Source organism: Ipomoea nil, unplaced genomic scaffold (genome assembly GCF_001879475.1).
Source record: "Ipomoea nil cultivar Tokyo-kokei standard unplaced genomic scaffold, Asagao_1.1 scaffold1978, whole genome shotgun sequence".
In the NCBI taxonomy this organism is placed as follows: Eukaryota; Viridiplantae; Streptophyta; class Magnoliopsida; order Solanales; family Convolvulaceae; genus Ipomoea; species Ipomoea nil.
Genome location: NW_017618406.1, coordinates 1,199,138 through 1,211,095, shown reverse-complemented (window position 1 = coordinate 1,211,095; position 11,958 = coordinate 1,199,138). Strand labels below are relative to the sequence as shown.

Here is an 11,958-nt window from a genome sequence, read left to right as displayed (position 1 = left end):
TCATTGAAGTGGACTGCATCAGAGTGGGCTCTCCAAGTGAAGGGATTTCATTGGACTTCTGTATGCATGGCTCTCCATCTTCAACAATCCACTAGACCTGTGTAGACTAGGTTTGAACCTTGTGTGGGCACTTGGGTAAGATTATTGTATATCTACCTTTGTACATTGGTTTATGATTTAGTGGATTGGACGCCTATGTGATCGTCCCCCAGACGTAGATACACACCGTATCGAACTGGGTAAACATTCTGTGTCTTTGGCTTTTGTGCGGTTATCTTTCTCTTATACTCTCTTCATGATTTATCATTACTGATTGGTCTCTTATATGAATCAATCAGTAATCTACATCAGTCATCTAATTCTGTTAATTTACTTAAAATGAGGAATTGCAAAATTACACTCTCAAATGGATATTAGAGAAATAGTTAGAGACTTTTGTAATCTCAGCTTTTTGTTTGTTAAACTGTCCGCGAATAGCTAGGGTCGCCCACTTGCTAGCTCGGGAGGACTTATCTAAGTCTGAGTGTTCGAATTGTTTCTTGGTCCCTTTTTACTCTATTGCTCATGTACTAGAGCTTGACTCTCTTTAATCTAATATATTTCGTTTTCTTCAAAAAAAAAAAAAAAACAAAAGCAAATAGAGGGACATTGTTGGAGTTTGTAAACATGTCAACACCCAACACAACCATTGCTTAGATTTCTAACTTGCACCAAGGAGATTCACAATACTAAGTTTATGAAAGGCTAAAACCATGGGTATCCAACCAGTCCTCACGCATAGTTTCACGGCATAACTTCCAACCACATTCCAATTAGAGTTGACATAATTGTTAAACATATACTACAAATATGTTAAAATCTATTAACAAATACAATATAAAATCTAATATAAACTTTGATCAAATAATTGGCCCGATTAAATACATAGCATTAAAAGTTTGGCATCAAAAATTATAAATCAAGAACCTTGAAAATCACTTTCTTGCATTTTTTAAAAAACAAATTTAGGCTAATTTTTTTTAATCGTTTAATTAATCTTCTTTTGATTATTTAGAACAAGACACAATATTTCAATTACGTTTTTGCATTATTGGAATGATTTAGGTCATTATAATATTAATATTTTTTTGTGTGTACCTCTATAATGGTACAATTGTATATTACTTTACAAATATTGTACTATTATTCTTTTATCGGACAAAAGTGTTCTTACATCATTGTCAGACATGTGAAACCTAACTACAAAGTTTTTGATCAGAAATACAACTACGCCTTGACTTTAAAACGGTAGGACCGTTTTCAAAAGAATTGACAATGTTGACAACTGTTAACGTTTTATTTCTTTAAAAAAAAAAAAAGAAGACCCCAACATATAATTGGCAATATTATTATGGAAAATTAAGATAGGGTTTAGCTTGGTGTCTGTTTGTTCTTATAGACGATTGACCGATCAGTATAATCAACAGACGCACTACCAATGAAGATCTGATAAAGGAAGATGTTTCCAAAATGCTGAACGCGGTTTGTGATGACAGTTTTGGAAAGAATATTAGCGGATCAGCCTCGAAGGTATGGACCGAATCTTAAAGATTTCATTCTTCACAAAAAGTCTTACCATATACAATCAAAGATATTTTTGGAGAGTGTTCTTACCAAGGAAGTATATATATCATCATTCGATCAAGAATTAGGGTTGCGTTGATTGAAGCCAAAAAACACTCGATGCTAAATAGAAACACACATCTCTGATTGTCATGCCTCTTCTCAAGACAATAAGTTCTTGGTGATTATGATGAAGAACTTGAGAAGAATCAACGTTGCTTAAACGAAAGGACGCGAAGATCACTCAGTTGTGGGAACAACGTGGGACTGTGTCATTGAAGAGGACTGCATTAGAGTTAGCTCTCCAATTGAATGGATTTCATTGGACTTCTGCATCCGTGGCTCTCCGACTTCAACAATCCACTAAACCTTTGTAGACTGGGTACTGACCTTGTGTGGGGCACTTGGGTGAGATTGCTATTTCTCTACCTTTGTACATTGGATTATGATTTAGTGGATTGGACGCCTCGATGATCATCCCCCAGATGTAGATACACATTGTATCGAACTGGGTAAACATCATATGTGTTGATTTATTTTCTGCTTTAGTCTTCCGCTTTAAACTAATCTGCTTTCTAACTGGATGACTGATAAATTAAGTCTCTCAGTTAGTCAGTCCAGTATTTCAGTTGATAAAAACTATCGATAGTCTTATACTGAGGATATGCAAAATTACATGTGGTATCAGAGCTTTTAAGTCTACATAGTGACTTGATCCGTACGGGAAGAACTTTTTGCATTGTTCTCTTTTTAAGAAGCTGTTTACTTGGTTGTCTATTGGCTGTTAGATTGCTCTCTGCGTGTGTGTTCTGGCTGGTTGTTTGTTTTGATTCAAGATGGATGCAAGTATGAAACCACCAAAATTGGATGGTCACAATTATTCATTCTGGAATGCTCGAATGGAGATTTACCTTCAAGCACAAGGCACTAGAGTTTATCGTACTGTCCTCACTGGATGGAGTCCTCCGACAGTTCAGAATGCTGATGGATCTGCTGAGGTCAAACAAATGGAGACATGGATTGAAGATGAGATGTCGTCCTCTGATCTGAATAATAAAGCACTGAATTCTATTGTAGGATCTCTACATGAATCAGTCTTTACCTTGGTCACAGGGATAAAAGAGGCAAAACGTGTATGGGAAATTCTTGAAACTAGATTTGATGGTACCAGTGATGTCAAGTAGTTAAAGCTTCAGATGGTTCTATCAGAGTTCGAAGCCCTCATGATGAGTGAAGAAGAAACTATCTCTAACTTCCATAGTCGTGTTCAGAATTTGATGAACAGAGCTTCAGTACTTGGTGAACCATTTACTGATGAAAGAGTTGTCAAGAAGATCCTTCGCTCTCTGCCCAAGCGATTCCGAATAAAAGTGATTGCAATTCAGGAAAACACAGGTTGGGAGAAGAAGAGTGTGGGAGAGCTTATGGGTAATCTACATACTTATGAACTTCAAGTGCTGGCTGATGATGATTTTGCAGTCAGCAGAAAAGGCAAGTCAGTGGCTTTTGTTGCTGAAGCTGATCGAGAATCTGACACAGATGATGTAACACCCCCTAAAAACAAGCTATTTAAAAGCCTTAAACATGTAGATAACACAACTAAACAACAAACACAGCGGAAGACTAAAAGATAACTGGATAAATATAAATCCAAGTCATAGGGTGTTATGCCACGTTCACCAACAAGGATGAACGCTACGGCGATATCTGCATTGTTTACAACTATCCAAAGTCTCAAAAGTCTACAACTAGAGCGGCTCACAGGCCATAAAACAAACGGGAGAAGCTATGCTAACAGGCACTAGACTGTGCACTCGCCTAGACATCACCTGAAAGAACACAATAAAACATGGGACGACGCCCGGTCAGCGAATAAAGCTGGTAACCCACCAATACATGTGAAATATCATACATAGATAAGATATAAGTTGTAAAGCCATTTTTGAAACGGAATACATAAGTATATAAGTATAAAACCAAGAGCAATAGTCAACGCAAGACTCAACACTCTCTCGATCAAGGATACGGGAACACATCCCAAACCACAAAGGAAAACCACAACACAAAGGAAAAAGACAAGACCAATGGCAACACATGCCCTTGTGACTACACACGTCACAAGAAAGAGAACTCATAACCACGGCTACACAAGCCCTCGTGACATCACCCATCACGAGTTGATATGCCTTCCTTATGCCCGGTTCCAACCTTATGGCTACCCCCAACGTTGTATCTTCTTTCAACCATTACCTCTAGGACCCCTGTACTTCTTAGTCCAACCTTTTCCCTCCTAGGACCGTCGTCCCCCACCAACAAACCACCAACCACCAATTTCATAGTACACGAGGGTACCGTACACACACACGGCAACACATGCCACCCAAGAATCACGTGAACCTTACACAAAGGCCACAACTCCATAATCACGTCACGGCCACCATGAGGACCGCTGCAATACCTTGGTGACTAGTGTCCCATACCACTAATCGTGCACTCCAGGTAAAGCCACACACACGTCACACCACAACAGGAATCAATCAACGGATCACAACGAAGATATGAAACACTCAATCAAGGAATGGGTCACAGACCAACAACAACAACGATGAATAACACAAGTTGTCATCAACCAATAGGAAGGTACAAACAACACACACGCTAGCATTTAAACACCGAACTAGCATGCTTATCAAACTGGTAAACCAAACGTAGTTCCGAAGAACACACAAGACTCATCACGGTTCAACGAAACACAATGTTGTACACTTAGCACGATTCACGACACCAAAACCTACATGGAATCCTACCATATAGTTCTAGACATACAAAACATCAAGAAGACACTCAAATAGTTCCATAAAAGAACATCGGGAAGTCAAAAGATCAAATACCGAGTCAAAAGAATCACGGGGAACAAATCCCCCAACATCCAACATTGTGTACCCGCGGGTACAGGCTTCTTTACCACACGTACCCCGCGGGTGGGCGGTGGGTGGGCCTCTTACCCGTCGTTCCGCCCGCGGGTACAACCTGTACCACAAAACAACACTTCGCGGATTTTTCATCTCCAACTCAAATTCAAGCCCAAAACATGCCAAATCTCACCAAATACAACAAAATGACTTGAATCAAAAGAAATGCCAAGCAATGGCACAAATGAATCCTAAACACAAACTCTAGATATGCATTTTCACAAGATCATGCATCAACACTCACATTTCATAGCAAAACACATGTAGAATCTAAGAAATCACATATAGGTAAGCAAAATAGGTTTTGTAGAGCATGGGTTACCTCTTGTAGACTAAAGACTTCACTTTACACCTCAACAAGCTCCTCACTAGGCTCACTTTCCAAACCCACTTCAAGAACAAACCAAAAGATCATAAAGATCCTATCTTTAAGAAAAGACACCTTAGATAAAACCAAAAACACAAGATGAACTTAGATCTTACCCTCCTAGATGCCCAAATATAAGAAAGGTTGAATCTTGGAAGAAAATCTTGAAGTTTTGGCAAGGTTCCAACTTTGCTTGGAAGAAAAGCTACTCACCTTTTAGAGAGAGGGTGGAGCTAGATTTTTAGAAAAGTGTAAGGAGAGAATGAAAGTGGTCTTACAAGGTTAGGTTACATTGCCAACAACAAGTGAAAGGTCAAGAATACCCTTACTAACATAAGGAAGTGTAAGGAACAAAGGAACTCATTACAAAGCTCAAGGTACAACTTTGACTTTGGGGTTGACTAGTCAATTACTAGTCCCCAACTATTAAATTTCAGGAATTTAAGGAATTAAATTACAAATTGAAATAGGATTAATTACTCAATTAATCCCTTAATTGGATTTGGATTTTGGGGTGTCACATCCTCTCCCCCTTCAAAGAAGCTTCGTCCCCGAAGCTTGGGTACGACGAATTAAAAGCAAACGGTGAAAAGAAACAACATTGTGACAAGAGGTTTAAGAACAATCTCTTTTGGTCAAAGACTCCAAAAGAATTCACAAGAATTTCAAAGCAAGAAAGAAGGTATTTCAATTCAAGGATTGGCAAGAGTTTAACAAACGGATAGATTGAGCATCAAGAACTCTAGCCTCAACACAACCACCGACTTCTAGACAACAACCAAGCACTAGACAACTAACTCCAAACACCAACTACTAAGCTAGCTAAACAACAAGGCAACAAGCAAAAACAAGCAAGCACACAAGGCAAGCAACATACTACCACCAACTAACAACAGCTACGAAGGAAACAACAACAAGGAAAAGGCGAACGGGATTACCACAGCACAAGCTAGAACTCCTCACTCTCCGACTCCTCGGCTTCCTCAGACTCCTCTTCGTCTTCACTTTTGCGGCTAGAACTGGCTTCAATCTGGTCTATCCTCTGGTGCACTGCGACGAACTGCGCCTTCATAAGCGCGAAGCCTTCTGCAATCATGCTGTTCTGCTGGCGAAGCAAGGTGACAATGCGCTCCTCATGTGCCATGGCATCATGCTCCCTCTTCGTGCGAGCTTCTTTCCTTCTCCGATTTTTCTCATTATCCGAATCACTTTCTTCAGCTTCGGCAGCTTCCGGTGCTTACACCTTTTCTTCTTGGCCTACTTCTTCCTCAACTTCTTCGTCACCGCCCAAACTTTGGACTGCGAGGCTCAACTTCCGGGCATGGATCCCAAGCTCCGTTGCTAACTCTGCCCTCTCATCAGGTGCTTTCCTTGCCACTTCTTCAAGCGTGATGTACTCACCATCTTCCAACTGAAACAAATTACAACTCCGAAGATTGGTGGCATCCAACACCATCTTTCCCACGGCCTTCGGGAGACAACCATCCACGCTTACATCTTTTCTAACCAAAATCCTGCTCAACACCATGCCATACGATAGGCTTTTCCGGTTATGATCCCAACAGAAAACCATATGCTGCAACATCTGAGCTGGAAAGTTGAACTTGAACATATTCTTGAGGCAAAAGGCAAAGGTGCACTCCAACTTTCCCAACAAACTGCTTTTGTTATTATTAGGCAACAAACAATCCGATACCATCATAACCAAGATCCTTTGTTCCGTAGACAACCACTTTTTCTCCGGCATTGAAGCTTGAGTGAAACCACTCGTACGACCCAACAGATAACTTAAATAGTCCCGGTACCCCATGGTATCCGTACTAATCCAAGAATGACCACTGTACTGAGCAACTCCGGAAGCAGTCAAACTCAAAAGCTGAGCCAGCCTCTTTTCATATAACATAACCTTCACACCTCTCACTTTAGAAGTGATCTCAAGCTTATCGCCCTCCTTTGTCACAACCATGTGACGATAAAATTCCTTAACCAAACTCGGGTAAGTCTCGGCCCTTATGGCGAGAAACCCATCCAACAAACCTTGAAATCTAAGCATATCCAACAAGGAATTAGGAAAAAATTCTGGATCAAAAGCTTTACCTTCAAGAACGAGGTAATGGGAATCCACCCATTCCGCTTTTCTAGCCAAACTTGACCTTCTAGGAATGATTGATGATGACCCAAAGCTCAACAAAAAAGGCCCAAGACTTCTCCTCTTTTTCTTCTCTCTCGCTGCTCTCTCTCTCTCTCTCTCTCGCTCGGCTTCTCTCTCTCTCTCTCGGTGTTAGTGTTTTAATTGTTCAAAAACCCCAACTTATAATTGGCAATATTATTATGGCATACTAAGATAGGATTAGCTTAGTGTCAGTTTTGTTCTACAGAGCACTGATCAATCAGATACAACAACAGAGGGACTAACACTGAAGATCTGTTTTAGGAAGCTGTTTACTTAAAAGCTGCACGTGGTTTTACAGAAGACAGATTTGGAAAGAAGATCAGCGTATCTGCTTTGGAAAGGTATGGATCGAATTTAAGATTACATTCTTCAAATCTTGTCCTACCATCTATAATCAAAGATATCTATGGAGAGAGTGTTCTATCTATGGAACTATAAGTATCCTCATTCGACGAGAATTAGGGTGACGCCTTTAGAGAGAAGAAACACTCCGTATCAGTTTTATGAGATCAAATCTTTGATTCCTATGCCTCTTCTCAATACAACATGTTCATTGTGATTAAGATGAAGAACTTGAGAAGAACCACTGCTGCTTAAACAAAAGGACACTGTGATCACACTGTTGTGGGAACAACTGTAAAGAGCGTCATTGAAGTTGACTGCATCAGAGTTGGCTCTCCAAGTGAAGGGATTTCATTGGACTTCTGTATGCATGACTCTCCACCTTCAACAATCCACTAAACCTGTGTAGACTGGGTACGTACCTTGTGCGGGGCACTTGGGTGAGATTATTGTTTCTCTACCTTTGTACATTGGATTATGATTTAGTGGATTGGACGCCTATGTGATCGTCCCCCAGATGTAGATACACACTGTATTAAACGGGGTAAACATCTTGTGTTTTTGCTTTGTGCTGTTATCTCTTCCTTTAAACATCTCTATGATCCGTTGTTACTGACTGACTTCATCGCTGAATCAGTTAGTCCATTTCATCAGTTGATTAATCCAGTTAATCTGATTAAAATGAGGAAATGCAAAATTACATGTGGTATTAGAGCTTTTAAGTCTACATAGTGACTTGATCCGTACGGGTTTTGTAGTTTTGCATTGTTCTCTGTCTTTTGGAAGTGCCTCTGTGTGTGTTCGTTGGCTGGCTGTTTTTGTTCAGGATGGATGCAAGTATAAACCACCAGAACTAGATGGTCACAACTACTCTTTCTGGAAGGCTCGCATGGAGATTTATCTGCAAGCACAAGGTACCAGGGTTTATCGTACTGTCCTAACTGGGTGGAGCAGTCCAACTGTTCAAAATGCTGATGGAACCACTGGGGATATAAGCCCATGGAGACTTGGACAGACGATGAAATGAATGCCTCTGATGTAAACAACAAAGCGTTGAACTCTATTGTAGGATCTCTGCATGAATTTGTCTTTACCCTTGTCACAGGGGTAAAAGAAGCTAAACGTGTATCGGAAATTCTTGAGACCAGATTTGAGGGAACTAGTGATGTCAAGCAGTCAAAGCTACAAATGGTGTTGTCAGAATTTGAAGCCCTTAGAATGAATGAAGAGGAAACCATTTCGACCTTTCAAAGTCGGGTTCAGAATCTGATGAATAGAGCCTCAATTCTTGGTGAACCATTCACTGATGAAAGAGTAGTCAAAAAGATCCTTTGATCTTTACCTAAACGCTTCCAGATGAAAGTAACTGCTATTCAGGAACACACAGGATGGGAAAAGAAGACTGTAGGAGATCTTATGGGAAGTTTACACACATATGAACTTGAAGTGCTTGCTGATGATGATCTTGCTGGCAATAGAAACGGAAAGTCAGTTGCTTTTGTGGCTGAAGCTGATCGAGAATCTGACACAGACGACATAGATGATGAAACCTTGGCACTTCTAACCAAGATTTTCAAGAAAATATTAAAAGGATTCAATAAAAAGAGTGAAGGTCAACCCACCAAGACACAATACAAAGGCAATAACTCCTCATATCAGAAAACTGAAACAACACCTTTTTCACGGAACAATCAATCCCAGACTGGTTGAACAAGACAGAACAGAAACAGTTCCACAGATACAGGGAGGTCTCTCAACCGGTCAGTGCAGTGTAGAGAGTGTGAAGGTTATGGACACATACAGGCAGAATGTGCAACGTATCTCAAGAGGAAAAAGGCTTTGTCAGTAGCTACACTAAATGATGATGAGGATGAAGCATCTAATGATCAGTCAGATGATGATGTGGGAAACTTTGTAGCTTTCTTTACAGCTACAGATATTCAGTCAGACGGAAATGAATCAGATGAAGAATCTTATATATCAACAGATGATTTTGAAGAGAGACATACCCAACTTGAAATGGAATTTGCTAAACTTGTTGCAAGCTGGGAACAACTAGTGAAAGTCAATAAAAATCTGAATGACGAGCTGAAGCAAAGGGATGATCTTCTAAAAAAACTAAATACAGATCTTGTCATAAAAGAAGATCTTATCACTCAGATAAGATCCAGAGAAGGAAAACTGATAAAGGAATTGGAAGGTCTGAAGAAAAATATCCAGATGATGGACACCACATCAACTTTAGACAAGATTCTGGATTCTGGCAGAAATCCTAATGATAAAAAGGGCCTAGGATTTGAACGAGGTGAATCTTCGAATAATGCTCCTATGTTTGTCAAAGAGGGTATGTTTAAGGCCACAGCAGTTCACAGCTTTGAACAAGAACAGTCATCTCGGTCAGTGCAGAAAAATGACAAGCGAAAGATATATGATCAGACTGCAGATACTGACTTTGTCAAAGTAACTCGTCAATCTCATTATTCAAGGTTCAAAAATAAGTTTGTCAGAGTTAGACAATACACTCCCATTTTCCACTACTATCAAACAAATGGACATACTCGGCCTGAGTGTTATTTTTTCTACAGAGATCAAAGGAAGGAAAAATATCAGAACAAGACTATTACACCGTTCACTAGACAGGTTTGGGTCAGAAAGTCAGAAGTTATATGCTACCCCACTATAGTTCTGATTGCGTCTACGACTAAAGCTAGATGGTATTTCGACAGTGGCTGTTCAAGACATATGACTGGAAATGTAAAGTGTCTCATGGCTGTTCAACAAAGCAATGGATCTGTTACATATGGCGACGGGCAAAAAGGGAAAATAGTTGGGAAAGGTACCCTGAATGTACCAGGTTTACCTCACTTAGAAGAGGTTCTGTTAGTCAGTGGGTTGAAAGCAAATCTGATCAGTATCAGTCAGTTGTGTGATCAAAATTGGAATGTGTGCTTCGATCGTAACTGCTGCAGAGTTAGTGACAAAGCAGATCAACTTGTCATGGAAGGAACCCGATCCTCATACAATTGTTACGTTTTGGCAAACGAAACTGCATGTCACCTATATCTAAATCTGATGAATCAAAACTTTGGCATAGACGATTGGGTCACGTAAACTTCAGAGATATGGATAAGCTGATCAATCTAGAAGTTGTGAGAGAAGTACCTAAGATCATAATAGAACTGGAGAGAGTTTGTGGTGCATGTGCCATTGGGAAACAAATTAGAACTCCGCACAAAGCAGTAAGAGTTATCACTACAGAGAAGTGTCTAGAGCTTGTTCACATAGACCTCATGGGGCCAACGCAGACTGAAAGCATTAGGGGAAAGAAATACATATTTGTGTGTATAGATGATTTCTCTCGATACAGCTGGGTATACTTTCTAAGAGAAAAATCTGAAGCATTCAAGGCCTTTAAAACCTTGTGCATAAGGGTTCAAAAGGAAAAGAATGAGCCTATAATAAAAATTCAGAGACTGAGAAGTGATCATGGAAAAGAATTTGAGAATTCACTATACTCAGATTTCTGCTCCGAGCACGGTATATCACACGAGTTCTCAGCTCCTAGAACTGCTCAACAGAATGGTGTGGTGGAAAGAAAGAATCGAACCTTGCAAGAAATGGCTAGAGTTATGTCACTTGCTTCTAATCTGCCGCAGCGCTTCTGGGCTGAAGCAGTTCACACAGCCTGTCATACAGTGAATAGGGTCTATCTTAGACCAGTAACGACGAAAACACCATATGAGATCTGGAAGGGAAAGAAGCCAAACCTGAAGTATTTTCATGTGTTTGGGACAAAGTGTTATGTGCTGGTTGATAGAGAACGAAGAGGGAAGTTTGAACCTAAGCGTGATGAAAGCATCTTCCTTGGATACTCTCCAAATAGTCGTGCCTACAGAGTCTACAACAAGAACTCAATCTGTAATTGAATCAGTAAATGTTGTTATAGACGACAGTCCAGAAGATTCAGTAGACACAACAGTGACTGATCTAGTGACAAAGCTTCCTCTCAGTGAACTGAATACTGCAGATGGCAACAGTCAGCCCAAATCACAAGAATCCTCAGATGAAGATCAAGAAAGTTCTGAATAGGAGACAACTCTTATAAATGACAGGTAAAGACAAACCCACCAGAACTCAGAAAAATCACCCATCAGATAACATTATTGGTGATCCAACAGATGGGATGAAGACCAGGAGCAGAATAAGAAATAATCTGATAGAAATATCTGGATCTGCTTGCTATACCTTAAAGATAGAACCCATGAATGTAAAAGAAGCTTTACAGGATGATCTGTGGATCAAGGAAATGCAGGAGGAACTACATCAGTTTGATCGAAATCATATTTGGGATCTAGTTTCAAGACCTGATCGTGTCAACATAATTGGAACAAAGTGGATCTTCAAAAATAAAACTGATGAAGCTGGGAATATTGCAAGGAACAAAGCTCGGTTAGTGGCACAAGGATACACTCAGATAGAAGGAATTGACTATGATGAAACGT

General features: G+C 40.0%; 1 long non-coding RNA gene across 1 annotated transcript in view; it reads left to right on the top strand.

Annotated features, from left to right (window-relative positions):
- The first annotated feature begins 734 nt into the window (after positions 1 to 734).
- The window catches only part of LOC109147265, a 92,064-nt gene continuing 80,840 nt past the window's right edge, over positions 735 to 11,958 (top strand). Inside the window, exon 1 of the long non-coding RNA XR_002048614.1 lies at positions 735 to 780. This is a non-coding gene — a long non-coding RNA (uncharacterized LOC109147265). The remainder of the gene's footprint in view (positions 781 to 11,958) is intronic.